Source organism: Sarcophilus harrisii, chromosome 5 (genome assembly GCF_902635505.1).
Source record: "Sarcophilus harrisii chromosome 5, mSarHar1.11, whole genome shotgun sequence".
NCBI classification, from domain to species: domain Eukaryota; kingdom Metazoa; phylum Chordata; class Mammalia; order Dasyuromorphia; family Dasyuridae; genus Sarcophilus; species Sarcophilus harrisii.
The window spans coordinates 31554295-31570884 of NC_045430.1; the positions used below are offsets into that span (position 1 = coordinate 31554295).

Here is a 16590-nt window from a genome sequence, read left to right on the forward strand (position 1 = left end):
GTATATGAAAATTATGGAATATTACTGTTCTGTAAGAAATGACCAACAGGATGATTTCAGAAAGGCCTGGAGAGACTTACACGAACTGATGCTGAGTGAAATGAGCAGGACCAGGAGATCATTATTTACTTCAACAACAATACTATATGATGACCAGTTCTGATGGACCTGGCCATCCTCAGCAAGGAGATCAACCAAATCATTTCCAATGGAGCAGTAATGAACTGAACCAGCTACGCCCAGAGAAAGAACTCTGGGTGATGACTAAAAACCATTACATTGAACTCCCAATCCCTATATTTATGCCCACCTGCATTTTTGATTTCCTTCACAAGCTAATTGTACAATATTTCAGAGTCTGATTCTTTTTGTACAGCAAAATAACGGTTTGGTCATGTATACTTATTGTGTATCTAATTTATATTTTAATATATTTAACATCTACTGGTCATCCTGCCATCTGGGGGAGGGGGTAGGGGTTAAGAGGTGAAAAATTGGAACAAGAGTTTTGGCAATTGTTAATGCTGTAAAGTTACCCATGCATATAACCTGTAAATAAAAGGCTATTAAATAAATAAATAAATAAAAAACTATCTATGCTCAGAGTTCTTTTAGCTTTTTTGCTTATTTAAAAGAAAATAGGGCAAGGGAGAGATAATCCAAGTTTCCTTTACAAATGGCAGTGGCTATCTTGGCTTAGTGTGGCCAGATCCTGTGATTCTGGTGTTTTGCTTTTTGTGTTTGTGTTGGATTTCTTATAATTAATCTGCTGCTCTACTAACTTGAAACCAGGGCAGAGTAACCAGTAGTGCTGTAGACTCCTCCCCTTACATTCTCACTACAGAGCCAACACCATCGCAGGACTGTGCACTACTTGCACTCAAGAGTTTATGCTTGGTCCACCTCCCTCCATGCTCAATTGCAACAGCCATTTTCTGGAGATCTTTGATATTATTTTCTGTTGGTAATTTGTTATACCCCCAATATTCCATGGGTTCTCTTACTCCTAAAGTAATTCAGAGGCTGAATTTGCTATTAGTGTGAGGGTTGAGAAGAAAGCTCAGAAAAAAGATGTCTCCTCTCTGCCATTTTCACTCTGCCTCTATCTATGCCTTTTTTTTTTTTTGTCTTGGCAATTGGGGTTAAGTGATTTGCCCAAGGTCATACAGCTGGGAAGTGTTAAGTGTCTGAGGCCAAATTTGAACTCAGGTCTTCCTGACTTCAGGGGTGGTGCTCTATCCATTAAGTCACCTATCTGCCCCTATCATAGGTATCTTAAAGATACTATAAGACAGTCTGGGCCCATCAAGGTTGGCTTAACTAATGTAATAAGACAATCTGGGAGTCTAAGTTCCCAAGATGATCATTATAGCATTTCCTGAGAAGGGGAGTGTTTCAGAGAAATTCACATCTATAGTACTACTAGCAGTTAATACTTAAATAGCACAAATTTGCAAATGTTATCTCATTTGTGTACTTTTATTTTTCAAAAGCTCTTTAGGACTTTCCCCTGACTTCTAGTGATGTAAGATATCTGAATTGAGGAAATGTCTCTATCATCAAATGATAGAATCTTAAAAAAAAAAAAAAAAAAAAAAAGCAGTAGCTTTAGATGTATTCATTTATTTGTTATTTTTCCAACAAGAAAATTTCTTCTCCAAAATAGAAAAACAATGTATGGGGAATATTGCACTGGAAGGGTTTTAACCCATTTATTGGTGGAATGGAATGAAAATCTTTTAAATATGCCAGTTCTTCCCTCTTTTAAATCAATTCAAGTGTTGTTTTTACAGAATAAATCCTTCACTTTTATATCTGTTACATTATGAAATATCTTAATGTTAGCAGTGATCACCTTGCAATCAAACTATTGTTTTATTCTTTGTCATTTAAAAATTTTTTAACTCAGTGCTCTAATCAAATTGTTTAGTCATCTTTTGGAGGATATTTTTCATCTAGGATTACAGAAGCAGAGTGTTGGAAGAGCTGTGGTTCTAAGAGACCCTGCAAATACTACCCCTAAATGTTTCAGCATTTCAAAAAACGTTTTTGGAAACCAACTATCTCTCTTTAGGATCCCTTTGTTAGAAATTTTTTTCTTTACATCAGAACTAAATTTGTGTCTTTACAATTTCCATTCATGAGCAAAACAAGTTTAATATTTCTCCTACTTGACAATACTTGAGAAATTCTTAATAACGGTATAATTATATATATATATATATATATATACACACACACATATATATATATATACACACACATATATATATATATATATATATATATTCACACACAGAGAAACACATATATACACAGATTCTTTTTTATATGAATTCTATAATGTAAAGAGAGGAATTTTTTCTAATACACAAATTTATATAGAAATTCTTTGAAGGCCAGAATTTTCTGGGAGATATTGAGTCCCCAAGTGATGAGTTCCAGGTGAGCTAGTGGGGTAACAGAGAAGTCTGAAAATATAATTATAATATGCTTTGAAGCAAGAAGGGAAGGTCATTGGTGGAGGTCTTTGCAAATCCAACCTCCCTGTATCTGATCAGAAAGCCAAGTTATGACATCAAAGACTCAAGATTAAATTTTCCCTATAAAAGATGCCCTCATGGTGTAGATTTTCCCTAAATCTTTCTTTTAGCGGGCCATATTCCACTTCACGATCTTTTTCCTACCCCATGCTTCATGGTGTTTTTCTCCTTCTTATAGCTAACTGTTTTAGGGTGCTACATCCCTTGTTAGGACACTGAATTGCTTCCATTCAAATTGTCTTAAGAAGGTTCTGAGAATTACCAGGAAGGATAAGAATATCATACTTCTAAATCCTCTTTGGTATCCCTAGGCTGAGACATCTGGAAACCAACAGTTCAGAGGGCAGGCCTGGGCCTGGCTGGGGCTGGATCCAGGGCTGCATGCATGTCATGCCCTAGTGTGTTCTGTCAGACCTTTTTGGCTGAGCTTCAACTGTAAAATGTTCTATTCCATCTTTTTGGTTGTTCTGATCCTCTAAAATATGCTTAAGAGTCATTATTTAAAGAAATTTGGAGCAGTCTGGGGGCAGGTTGGGCAAGTTCCTGCCTTTAGTCCATCATCTTGGCTCCATCCTTTGCATGTATTTTGCAAAAAAAAAAAAGCTATTTATATATGCCTATATATATATATATAATATCTTTACACAAAGCCAATGCAGCCAAGTATGAGAGACAAGCAAAATGCTGAGAAACAATTTTTCTATCCAGTATCTGATAAAGGCTTTATTTTTAAAACATATAGAAATTAACTAAAATTTTAAGAATACAAACGGGATTTACCAACTGATAAATGGTCAAAAGATATGAAAAATTTTCAGATGAATAAATCTCATTTGTAATCATATTAAAAATGCTATATAGTATCATTATTAATTAAAGAAATGCAAATTAATACAATGCAGATTTATTATTTCACACCCCTCAGATTTATTAAGATGACAAGAAAAGATGATAAATGAAGAGGATGTGGGGAAATTGGGACACTAATGCATTGCTCATGGGATTGTGGTATGATCTGACTATTCTTGAGAGCAATTTGGAACTATGCCCAAAGAATTATCAAATTCCACATCCCCTTTTATCCAGCAGTGTCTCTACTGGGTCTACAATGTCTACCAAGGTGATCATAAAAAAAGGGAAAAGCATCTCTTTTTGCAAAAAAGTTTGTAGCAGCCCTTTTTGTAATGGCAACTGGAAATTGAGTAGATGCTATTGGGAAATGGGTGAATAAGTTATAGTATATGAATGTAATGGAATATTATTCTATAAATAAATAATGAATGGGTTGAATTTAGGAAAGCCTGAAAAGATTTACATGAACAGATACTGAGTGAAGCAAGTAGAACCAATAGAAAACTGTACACAGTAAGAAGATTATATGATTATCAATTGTGGCCCTTTTCAACAATGAGATGATTCAAAATAATTCCATTGGATTTGTGATGGAAAGTGACATACACATTCAGAAAGAAAACTGGACACCACATATGGATCAAAGTATAGTATTTTCAACTTTTTTTTATTTCTCATACTTTTCCCCTTTTAATTTGATTTTTCTTGCTTACCATGAAGAATGTGGAATTATGTTTAAGAAGAATTGCACATGTTTAATTTATCTTATATTGCTTGTTATATTGAGGGAGCGGAGAGAGAAAAAATGCTATTAAAAAAAAGAATAATAACGAGCTGGATTTCCCTCAACTAGAATTGTAGACTGTTGGTGCAAAAAGTGATGGGTTAGTACATCATTTTATACATGAGGAAACTGAGATCCAAAGACAAAAAAGCCATTGTCAAAAGTCATATTGACAGCAAGGGACTGAGCCAAAATTGAGTAATAGTATCATAGGATTTTAAAATTAAGTTTCAGGCTTTTAGTTCAATATATGAAAAAAATCACAAATTATAATTTGTTTCACAAATATGGAAAATATTCTGCCACTTCATAAAAGAGCTTTTATGTAAGCAAAAGAAGCCTAATAATAGTAGCTTGTGAGTTATCAACAAATGATTATACTTTCAAGGTTTCCTATGAAAGCTTAAAAAGAAAAGATGGGAAAAGACAAAGAAATGCCAAAAAGAAAAACCCATCTCCTGTAAATAAAGATTAGGTCAATATATATATTAATTATATAGTCTAATGAACCCTCACATGTGGCTAATAAGACATGAAGGCTAATAAGACATTTTGAGTACCTGGAATGTTTTAATTTGATACACTGTTCTAATTAATTTAAACATGTACTCAATTAAATAAAAGCAACCTCACTTATTAATAATTTGGACTTCATTTGGTAAGAAATTCAAATTATGACAACTAATTTGATGTCAAAACTTCACCAAAAGGCTTTAGGACAAGATGATTTGAACCATAACTATGACCAACAGTAGAATTTTCTTTTTTTAAATTCATTACATAATGTGAACACAATTTTTGCAACTTCACTATTAACTTTTTAATCTGATGTGATGCCAATATTAATAATTTAATACAGAAAAATGTTCATCTCTATATATGATTAACACTACCAGCATCATGAGTCAATATGAATTGTATTTAAATGTTCAATTATATTAACAACTGGATATTTTACAATTAAAATTCTTACCATGTTCTACCACTTTTAAAAAGTGTTTTTAAAAAGAGGAAAACTACATCCCAGAGCTGACTTACTAAAGTAGATCCAAAATATTTTTTTTGAAATTTTTCTGTTTTGGCCATTTGCTATTTTAAATCTTCAAGAGTGGCATTTTCCATTTAAAACCTACAAAAAGTAAATATATTGTTAAAAATCCAAAGCTTTGAAGAACATTTAACAATTTCTTATAAAGTTCAGGTCCTCACTAATAAGGCCTGGAAGATAGATTTTACTCTTTAAATGGCTCCAAAGTTATTTCATTTGATTAGAATAAAAACATGCACAGGCAAATTAAATGAATGCAGTATATTTGGAATCAATACAAAGTTACTGAAGAAAGGAGTTAAAAAAAGAACACAGAAGGTCTTATATAAGAAGCAATGCTTTTTTGGATAAGGTGAGCTTTGATTGGAGCTAGGGATGTCAAGAGGTGGAGGTAAATTCCATTTTGTGGAATATGCAAAGGCATAGAGAACAAAGACAGACAGCATTTGGAATCTGGGATACAAATATCAGGAAAAACAGCACTTCCTTCTAAGACACATATTTGCATATAACCATTCCTATCTTCATATACATTGACATATTTAGACAAGTATATCTATTTTAAGACACATATATACATATATGTATATGTATGTATATATATATATATATGTGTGTGTGTGTGATCATTTTTAGATCATATTTAGATCATGATCTAAAAATCACAGTAATTTGCAGTTGTGATTTCCTTGGTGTAGGAAGATACTGTGTACCTATTCAAACCTGCACTCTCAAGTCTTCTAAAGTTTCCTACCAGCAATGAGAGTTCAGACTATGAACCTCAGGGTCACAGTCATTAAAAGTCAGTATCAGGATTTGAACTCTGCTCACTGAACTCAGTTCTCTTTACGGTTATTTCTGGAGATCAAAAAGCCAGTCAATTTTCTTTTTTGTTTTTTAAACCTGTGTTTTGACAACTCTTCAGAAACACTTTCTGAACTTATAATTATATATTATACTACCAACTGGATATTAAAAATATATATAATTCTTAGATAAAAAATCCTGATAAGGCACAGTTAATCAATAGGGTTTTTGAATGGACATTTTCTTGGTGGGGGCGGAGTATAGTAAGACCTGAAATTTTATTAAAATAGGGAACTTTTCATGAGGAAACTATTTCTAGCAGTGTTTATCTGTAGCAACTCTTCAATGTATACTTTTAGAGAACTTTGTGGGAAACAAAGTGACTGATTCAAAATACACAGCAAGTTACAAATCAGATATACAAACTGAACATAAATTTCCATGATTTGGAGACAGATTGTCTATACATTGGTTTATACTGTTTGTAGCCTAATTCTTGAGGGGAAAAATAAGCATTTTTTAGCAATAATTTACATGACTTGTCCTTTGAAATTTTGCTGATGCTTTCCATTATGGTCAAAGTATAGCACTTGAATTAAACCGACAACATGGAAACCAATATTTTTTGGGAACATAACATCCAATCTACTTCCCTACAGATACATTTTTCATCTCTGAAACTCTCAGGACCAGTGTCCCTTCCTTTAAAGAGATGAATTCTGCTTTAAGCCCAAGACACATTTGACATTTACATTCCCAATATTAAGTACAATTTATTTATTTAAAAATAAATTATATTTAAGCAGATTATTCCTCTATCCTATTGGAAAAAATAGTTAAATTTTGCATTATGTTATATTATGAACACATTTTGGTAGTTTATCAGTTTGATTTGCTCTACAACTAGTCATATCACTAAATTATAAAAATGCTTTAATTCTTACTTTTGTATATAATCTTCTAAGAACTTAATATACTGCTGGTTCTGTTTGTTCTCTTTTTGAGCTTCCTGCAGCTATAAAAATTCCAAACAAAATGTTTCAAAATTTTCAACTTTTCAACATTTCAACAAATCACAATCTTATCCTTAACTCTGAATTAATGATGCCTGTATGTAAACATTAAAATTTAACACTTTTATTAGTCCATCAAGTAGTAGCCCATTACATAGACAAAGCTATGGATTTTTATATTCTAACTGTCACTATATGCAATGCAAAAACATTTTACATGAGCATATACATCCCACATTACATATATAAAAAAAATCTATGATTTTAGGAGCACAGGACACTTTATCAGTATAGATTACAGTTTTACATAATTAGAAACCCTAAAGAGTTGTCTGGCATAAGTTGTCTTGAGAAAGTTTCTTGGAGTCTTCTGGCTAGTAAATCACAGAGAATGAATTGAACTTAATTTTCCTAATTCTAAACAATACACCAAAGATAAGTCTTGTATACATTAATCAAGGTTATGCTTGTCGATTATAAAGCTACATAATGAAACTCCCATTCTAAGGGAAAAACACATGATTTACCAAAAAAAAAAAAAAAGTCTTTGGAAAAGTAACTTTCTGATGTAGGTTTTGACAAATTATATTTATGCTATTATCTAAAATACATGTAATTAAATTTAGATATTTGGCAATTGCTCTTTCAATATAGGTGCTAACTCAGAAATTTTGCAATGGCTATTTTTTCATGTTGGGGAAAAAGAGAACTAGATTAAGTACCATCTAATCCCTAACCATAGTGATCTTTCTCTCTGTCTTTCTCTGTCTGTCTCTCTCTGTGTCTCCCTCCCTTTTCTCCCCCCTTCTCTGTCTCCTTTGCTTTGACTCTTGCTCTCTTAAATAAATATGTTACTTATATAACAACTCACTTGGTGCTTGTTTACATGATAATTTGCTTCATGATAAATTGTATCATTACATGATAAATGAATTTTCCCTATTTTGCATTGGTTTCCCAATGAGACGCAATTTCTTTAAGGACAAGAGAGTATGGTTCCCATATTCTTGGTAACCTAGTCAGAACTTGTCATAGCATAATTCATAGACCTGACATTCACTCATTAATGGATTAATTATTGAATAAAGAAGAAACAGAACTTTCCCACTTCTTATATAGTTACTGGCATAATTAGGGAAAAAAGAAAAGGAAGAAATGGTGCCAGTTTGCCCTGAATGTCATATTACAGAACTAATTCAAATGTACAAAGATTTATTGCTTCCTTGCTTTACCTCATAAATTTCAGTCCACACCTAGGTCCTGGACTACAGCCTGAAGATAAAGGCTTTTTTGAAAGTTAATATTTTAATCAATGTGGTCCAAAAGGAATGAGTGATAGAGCAAACAAAATGATTTGGTAAACAAAACTTATTCCACCCAATACTGATTTCTGAAAACTACAAATATTTATTTATTTTTTTTTATCTTTTTTTTTGTTTAATAGCCTTTTATTTACAGGATATATGCATGGGTAACTTTACAGCATTAACAATTGCCAAACCTCTTGTTCCAATTTTTCACCTCTTACCCCCCCACCCCCTCTCCTTGATGGCAGGATGACCAGTAGATGTTAAATATATTAAAATATAAATTAGATACACAATAAGTATACCTGACCAAAACGTTATTTTGCTGTAGAAAAAGAATCAGACTCTGAAATATTGTACAATTAGCTTTGAAGAAATCAAAATGCAGGTGTGCATAAATATAGGGATTGAGAATTCAATGTAATGGTTTTAGTCATCTCCCAGAGTTCTTTTCTGGGCATAGCTGGTTCAGTTCATTACTGCTCCTTTGGAAATGATTTGGTTGATCTTGTTGCTGAGGATGGCCTGGTCCATCAGAACTGGTCATCATATAGTATTGTTGTTGAAGTATATAATGATCTCCTGGTCCTGCTCATTTCACTCAGTATCAGTTCGTGTAAGTCTCTCCAGGCCTTTCTGAAATCATCCTGTTGGTCATTTCTTACAGAACAGTAATATTCCATAATATTCATATACCACAATTTATTCAGCCATTCTCCAACTGATGGACATCCATTCAGTTTCAGTTTCTAGCCACTACAAAAGGGCTGCCACAAACATTCGTGCACATACAGGTCCCTTTCCCTTCTTTATAATCTCTTTGGGATATAATCCCAGTAGTAACACTGCTGGATCAAAAGGTATGCACAGTTTGATAACTTTTTGAGCATAGTTCCAAACTACTCTCCAAAATGGTTGGATTCGTTCACAACTCCACCAACAATGCATCAATGTCCCAGTTTTCCTGCATCCCCTCCAACAATCATCATTATTTTTCCTGTCATCTTAGCCTAATCTGACAGGCGTGTAGTGAGTATCTTAGAGTTGTCTTAATTTGCATTTCTCTGATTAATAATGACTTGGAGCATCTTTTCATATGACTAGAAATAGTTTCAATTTCTTCATCTGAGAATTGTCTGTTCATATCCTTTGACGATTTTTCAATTGGAGAATGGCTTGATTTTTATAAATTAGAGTTAATTCTCTATATATTTTGAAATGAGGCCTTTATCAGAACCTTTGACTGTAAAATATTTTCCCAGTTTATTGCTTCTCTTCTAATCTTGTCTGCATTAGTTTTGTTTGTACAAAAACTTTTCAGTTTAGGTATAATCGAAATTTTCTATTTTGTGATCAGTATGATCTCTAGTTCTGCTTTGGTCATAAGACCTTCCCTTCCACAGGTCTGAGAGGTAAACTATCCTGTGTTCCTCTAATTTATTAATAATTTCATTCTTTATGCCTAGGTCATGAACCCATTTTGACCTTATCTTGGTGTCTGGCGTTAAGTATGGATCAATGCCTAGTTTCTGCCATATTAGTTTCCAATTTTCCACAATTTTTATCAAACAGTAAGTTCTTATCCCCAAAGCTGGATCTTTGGGTTTGTCAAGACTAGGTTGCTATATTTGTTGACTGTTTATCCTTGAACCTAATCTATTCCACTGATCAACTAATCTATTCCTTAGCCAATACCAAATAGTTTTGGTAACTGCTGCTCTATAATATAATTTTAGATCTGGTACAGCTAAGCCACTGCATTTGATTTTTTTTTCATTAATTCCTTGAAATTCTTGACCTTGTTTTTCCATATGAACTTTGTTGTTATTTTTCCTAGGTCATTAAAATAGTTTTTGGGACTCTGATTGGTATAGCGTAAATAAATAGATTAGTTTAGGTAAAATTGTCATCTTTATTATATTTGCTCGCCCTATCCAAGAGCATTTAATATTTTTCAATATGGTTAGATCAGACTTAATTTGTGTGAAAAGTGGTCTGTAATTTTGCTCATAAAGTTTCTGATTTTCCCTTGAGAAAGATTCTAAATATGTTATATTATCAGTAGTTACTTTAAATGGAATTTCTCTTTGTAACTCTGACTGTTGGATTTGTTAGTGATATATAAGAATGCTGATGACTTATGTGGGTTTATTTTATAACCAGCAACTTTGCTAAAGTTGTGGATTATTTCTAATAACTTTTAGCAGAATCTCTGGGGTTCTCTAAGTATACCATCATGTCATCGGCAAGAGTGATAATTTGGTTTCCTCATTTGCCTATTCTTATTCCTTTAATCTCTTTCTCAGCTCTTATTGACTATAGCTAGCGTTTCTAATACAATATTAAATAGTAACGGTGATAGTGGGCAACCTTGTTTCACTCTAGATCTTATTGGGAATGGTTGCAGTTTGTCTCCATTATATATGTTGCTTACTGATGGTTTTAAATAGATGCTGCTGATTATTTTAAGGAAAAGTCCATTTATTCCTATACTCTCAAGTGTTTTTAATAGGAATGGATGTTGGATTTTATCAAATGCTTTTTCTGCATCTATTGAGATGATCATATGGTTTTTGTTAATTTGGTTATTAACATGGCAATTATATTGATAGTTTTCCTAATATTGAACCAGCCCTGCATTCCTGGTATAAATCCTACTTGATCATAGTGTATTATCTTGGAGATGATTTTCTGTAGTCTTTTTGCTAATATCTTATTTAAGATTTGAGCATCAATATTCATTAGGGAAATTGGTCTATAATTTTCTTTCTCTGTTTTCAGCTTACCTGGTTTAGGTATCAGTACCATGTCTGTGTCATAGAAGGAATTTGGTAGGACTCCTTCATTCCCTATTTTATCAAATAATTTATATAGCATTGGGGCCAATTGTTCTTTAAATGTTTGGTAAAATTCACATGTAAATCCATCTGGTCCTGGGGATTTTTTCTTAGGGAGTTGTTTAATTGCCTGTTCTATTTCTTTTCTGAAATGGGACTATTCAAGCAATTTACTTCCTCCTCTGTTAGTCTGGGAAGTCTATATTTTTGGAGGTAGTCATCCATTTCACTTAGGTTATCAAATTTATTGGCATAAAGTTGAGCAAAATAACTCATTATTTCTCTAATTTCCTTTTCATTGGTGGAAGTTCTCCTTTTCATTTTTAAGACTACTAATTTCATTTCCTCTCCTTTTTCTAATCAGATTTACCAAAGGCTTATCTATTTTATTGGCTTTTTCATAGAACCAACTCTTAGTTTTATTAATTAGTTCAATAGTTTTTTTACTTTCAATATTTTATTTTCTCCTTTTAATTTTAGAATTTCCAATTTAGTATTTGATTGGGGTTTTAATTTGGTCTTTTTAGTTTTTTAGTTGCAAGCCCAATTCATTAATCTTTTCTTTCTCTGTTTTATTCAAGTAAGCCTCTAAGGATATAAAATTCCCTCTGTTACCGCTTTGGCTGCATCCCACAAATTTTGGTATGATGTCTCATCATTATCATTATCTTGAGTGAAATTATTAATTGTATCTATAATTTGCTGCTTCACCCAATCATTCTTTAAGATGAGATTGTTTAGTTTCCAATTACTTTTTGGTCTATTTCCCTAACTTTTTGTTGAATGTAGTTTTATTGCATCATGATCTGAAAAGAAAGCATTTACTATTTCTGCTTTCTTGCATTTAATTTTGAGGTCTTTATGTCCTAATATATGGTCAATTTTTGAATAGGTTCCATGAACTGCTGAGAAGAAAGTATATTCCTTTCTATCTCCATTCAATTTTCCAAAGATCCAACATACCTAATTTTTCTAATATTCTATTTACTTCTTTAATTTCTTTCTTATTTGTTTTGTGGTTTGATTTGTCTAATTCTGAGAGTGCAAGGTTGAGATCTCCTACTATTACAGTTTTGTTGTCTATTTCTTCTTGCAACTCTCTTAACTTCTCCTTTAGGAAGTTGGATGCCATACCACTTGGTGCATATATAGTTTAATATTGATATTGCTTCGTTGTTTATCTACCCTTTAGTAGGATGTAGTTTCCTTCTTATCTCTTTTAATTAGATCAATTTTACTTTTGTGATCTGAGATAAGGATGGCTACCCTGCTTTTTGACTTCACCTGAAGCATAATAGATTTTGCTCCAGCCTTTTACCTTTACTCTATATGTATCTCCCTGCTTTAAATGTGTTTCTTGTAAACAACATATTGTAGGGTTCTGACTTTTGATCAGTCTGCTATCTGCCTCCTCTTTATGGGGGAGTTCATCCCATTCACATTTACGGTTAGAATTACTAAATCTGTATTTCCTGCCATCCTAATAACCCCAGATTGTGCTTTACTTATTCTTGCCTCCCCAACCCTCTTTCCCCTTTTAAACTTATGTACCCCTCTTGTATCACGATGCTTATCCTCTTTATAATCCCTCCCTCCCCCTTTGAGTCTTTCCCCTTCCTTCCCTTATTACTCTTTTCTTTTCCCTTTTCCTCTCCCTGTTTTTAATGAGGCGAGAGATTTCCTCTAAAACAAATGTCAATTATTTTTCTTTGAGCCAACTCTGAGTGAGAGTAAGATTCACAATGTTCCTCCCTCTCTAAGTTCCCTCAGATATGATAAGTTTCCTTTGCCTCTTTGTTGGATGTGGTTTCCTCTTTTTATCCCTCCTTCCCACCTTATTCTGCCATCATCCCTTTTCCATATCTACTTCCCTTTTTTATGTTATATCAGTACAATCAAATTATACATGTATTCTTTTGTATATCCACAACAGAAATACAATTCTCAAGAGTTATTTTACCTTTTCTGCATCTCTTGAGTTCTATGGTTGGAGATCAAATTTTTTGTTTAGTTCTGGTTTTTTCTTCAGAAACAAATGGAATTCATTTGTTTCATTAAATGTCCATCTTCTTCCCTGGAAGAAAATGCTCAGCTTAGCTGGGTAGTTTATTCTTGGCTGCATCCCAAGTTCTTGTGCCTTTCGGAATATCATATTCCAGGCCCTTCTTTCCTTTAATATAGAGGCAGCCAGATCTTGGGTGATCCTTATTGTGGCACCTCGGTATTTAAATGGTTTTTTTTTTTTTTGCTGCTTGTAAAATTTTTCCTTAATCTGATAGTTCTGAAATTTGGCACAATATTCCTTGGGGTTTTTATTTTAGGGTTTCTTTCAGAAGGTGTTCGATGAATTCTTTCAATGCCTATTTTACCTTCTGATTCTATTACATCTGGGCAGTTCTCTTTGATGATTTCTTGTAAAATAGTATCTAGGCTCTTTTTTTCATCATAGTTTTCAGAAAGTCCAATAATCCTCAGATTATCTCTCCTAGATCTATTTTCCAAGTCTGTCGTTTTGCAAGTAGATAATTCATGGTTTTTCAGTTTGTCATTTTTGTTTTTGCTTGACTGATTCTTGCTGTCTCAATGAATCATTAGTTTCTATTTGTTCAGTTCTAATTTTAAAGAATTATTTTCTTCATTAGCTTTTTTACTTCTTTCTGTATATGTCCAATTGAGTTTTAAATGTATTGTTTTGGTCTGTGGAATTTTTTTCCATTTCACTAATTTTTTTAGTGAATTATTTTCTTTTCAATTCACAGATCCTACTTTCTTGCGAGTTCTTTGTCTTTTCAATTACACAAATCCTACTTTCTAGTGAATTCTTATTTTTCCAATTCACAATTCTTAGTTTCCTGAGATTTTTTATTTTTTCCAATTCACCAATTTTGTTTCCTGCACTTCCTGGAATTTTTAACTTTTCAATTCGTATTTCAGGAAGTTGTTGCTCTCTTGTAAGGCTTCTCTTTCCTTTCCCATTTATCTTCTCTCTTTGAGACTTTTAATGGTCTCTTCTATGAGAGCATCATGTAAAGGAGGACAGTCTGATGCATTTTGCTGTTTGAGGTCTCTTCAGGTTTCCTGACCTGCTCTTTTCTGCATAGAAGCTGTCGATGGTTCTTTCATCTTTTTATTCATGTTTTAAAGCCTTTAGGGTATGCCTCCTAGGCAAGGGGGTTACCAGCTTCCTCTGCAGAGCAGGGAGAGATGTAAACCGATTTCCGGCTCCGAGGTTTGGGAGTGCTCTGAGTGAGAGTCTTCCCTTCCCCCAACAGGAAGGGGATTCAGCACTGGAAGAGCTATCGAAGTGCCCAGTAAGGCTGTGTGGGTTAGCGATTGCCCTCGGCTAGAGACTAAGGGGTGAAAGTGTCACTGCCCCAGGCCGGAGCCTCTTGTGGGACTGTGAGTATTAGCAGCTGACCGCAGACCTCCGCAAACTCTGCCCCAGTGTCTCTGCCTGATGCAAATCGGCCCTGGAAAAGCTCTATGGCTCCCAAGCGAGCTCCCACTGCGCAGATTGAGGCTAACCGGCTGCGTTCCTCCTGCCGTGCAGGATCAACTGCCCAAGGAAAAGCCCCGTACTGCGGGTTGGGGCTGTGCGCTTGTGCTGAGATCTGTGCTTTCACTTTCGGTTTGAGGCTCTCCTCAGAACCTAATTTCTCTCCCGTCTGTGCTCGATCTCCCCTGGCCCCGGAACCAACCTTTTTGGAGACTGCAGATTTTCTTCTGGTGAGTTGTTCTACTTCTTATCTTTACGAATTGTAGCAGTCAAGACTATTTTTGAGGCTCGATATAATATTGATAAAGAGGGTAAGAGAAGAGCTTAGAAAGTTGCGTATGCCTTCTCCGCCATCTTGGCTCCACCCCCACTAGAAATATTTCTCAAGCATACTAATATGAAAGAATATGTTTTTAAAAGATGAAAATTAATAATAAACCATTTGCCATTATAATGAAGTTAAGCAGGTAAGAGAACTGTTTTTCAACATTAGGAGGTGTTTGTCAAAGTATAACAAACAATGATTACTTTTACAGATAACTGAAAATATTGACTTGTATGTTTCTGGAGCAGAGAAACAAGCATTCCTTAAGTGCCTACTATGTACCAGGCACTGTGTCAAGAGCTTTACAATTATTTTCTCATTTGATTCTCACCAGAACTCTAGGAGGTAGGTGCTATTATTATCCTTATTTTACAGTTGAAGAAGCTGAGAAAGATTAAGAACCTGAGGCCACATTCGAACCCAGATTGTTCTAACTCCAGATGCAAAGTTCTATTCATATTTCCACCAAGCAGCCTATCTCTGTGTGTGTATGTATGTATACATTTTATATATATATATATATATATATATATATATATATATATTATATATTATATATATTATACACACACCCATATATATTTATGTATATAATATATGATATACATTATTTATTATTATTACTTAGGAAAAAATCTCATTCCTTCTATGAGGATAGGTAAAAAAAAAAATTATAAGTGAAAATAAATATCCCAATATAAAAATGGTATAAATGTACAAATGGAAGTTGTTTTAGGTCTTGTCTGTCAGTTTAAATGGCAGGTACAGTTCTCACAAAGTATATCATAATATTGGTAAAATAAAAAGTGTTAGATTGAAAACACTTTTCATCAATCAATGAAAAAATTTTGAATTTTTGCATACTTACTTTTCTTTTGATTTGACCTAATTCCTTCTTTTGTTGTTTTTCCAATTTCAAAAGGTTTTGATAAAATGACATAAGTTCTTGTAAAATCATGGATTGTTCTTTTTGGGAATCCATTGCAATATCTTGTTGAAGCTTTTTTATGATACTCTGATAGAAATATGTACATACAATTTCTAGTACTGATTTCATATGTCAGTATTAGCTTTTATGAAATAAATATATCTTCAAAGTAAACTGATATATTTTCATATACAATTTGATTGCATGAACATATATATGATCATCATAGATTTAGAAATAGGAAAAGTCTTAGGGACTATTTAATGCAATCACCTCATTTTACAGTTGAGGAAAGTAACCCAAAGAGGTTACATCGGCTAAGTCCTAAAAGTAGTCATTGAGAAAAAGATCAGAACTTATTTCTTAAGCCCACAAAGCTCTTTTGACTATATACACACCCTCCATTCAATATGGACCAAATGCTATCTTTCTCCTTGCTTATCATAAACTTCTGATTTCCCCTTTCCATCTTCTTGAGAATTATAAAACCTCCAAAGGCACATAAAGAGTAAAGCTTTTTATGTACAATTCATATGGAAGGTGGGAGAATGGTGGAGGGTAGAATATGTAGCTTCTCTTATCTGATAGAAACATTAGGGGTTATTACCTTCTATTTTTCAGAAAAAAGTTCTTTGCATCTGCCCTTATAA

General features: G+C 33.3%; 1 protein-coding gene across 1 annotated transcript in view; it reads right to left on the bottom strand.

Annotated features, from left to right (window-relative positions):
- Positions 1-5061: 5061 nt before the first annotated feature.
- Positions 5062-16590, bottom strand: part of LOC100923451 (ankyrin repeat domain-containing protein 7-like) — an 87928-nt gene continuing 76399 nt past the window's right edge. Inside the window, exons 18-19 of the mRNA XM_012551724.3 lie at positions 6979-7049; positions 5062-5308 (exon numbers count right to left, since the gene is read on the bottom strand). The gene's annotated coding sequence lies outside the window, so the exon portion shown is untranslated. The remainder of the gene's footprint in view (positions 5309-6978; positions 7050-16590) is intronic.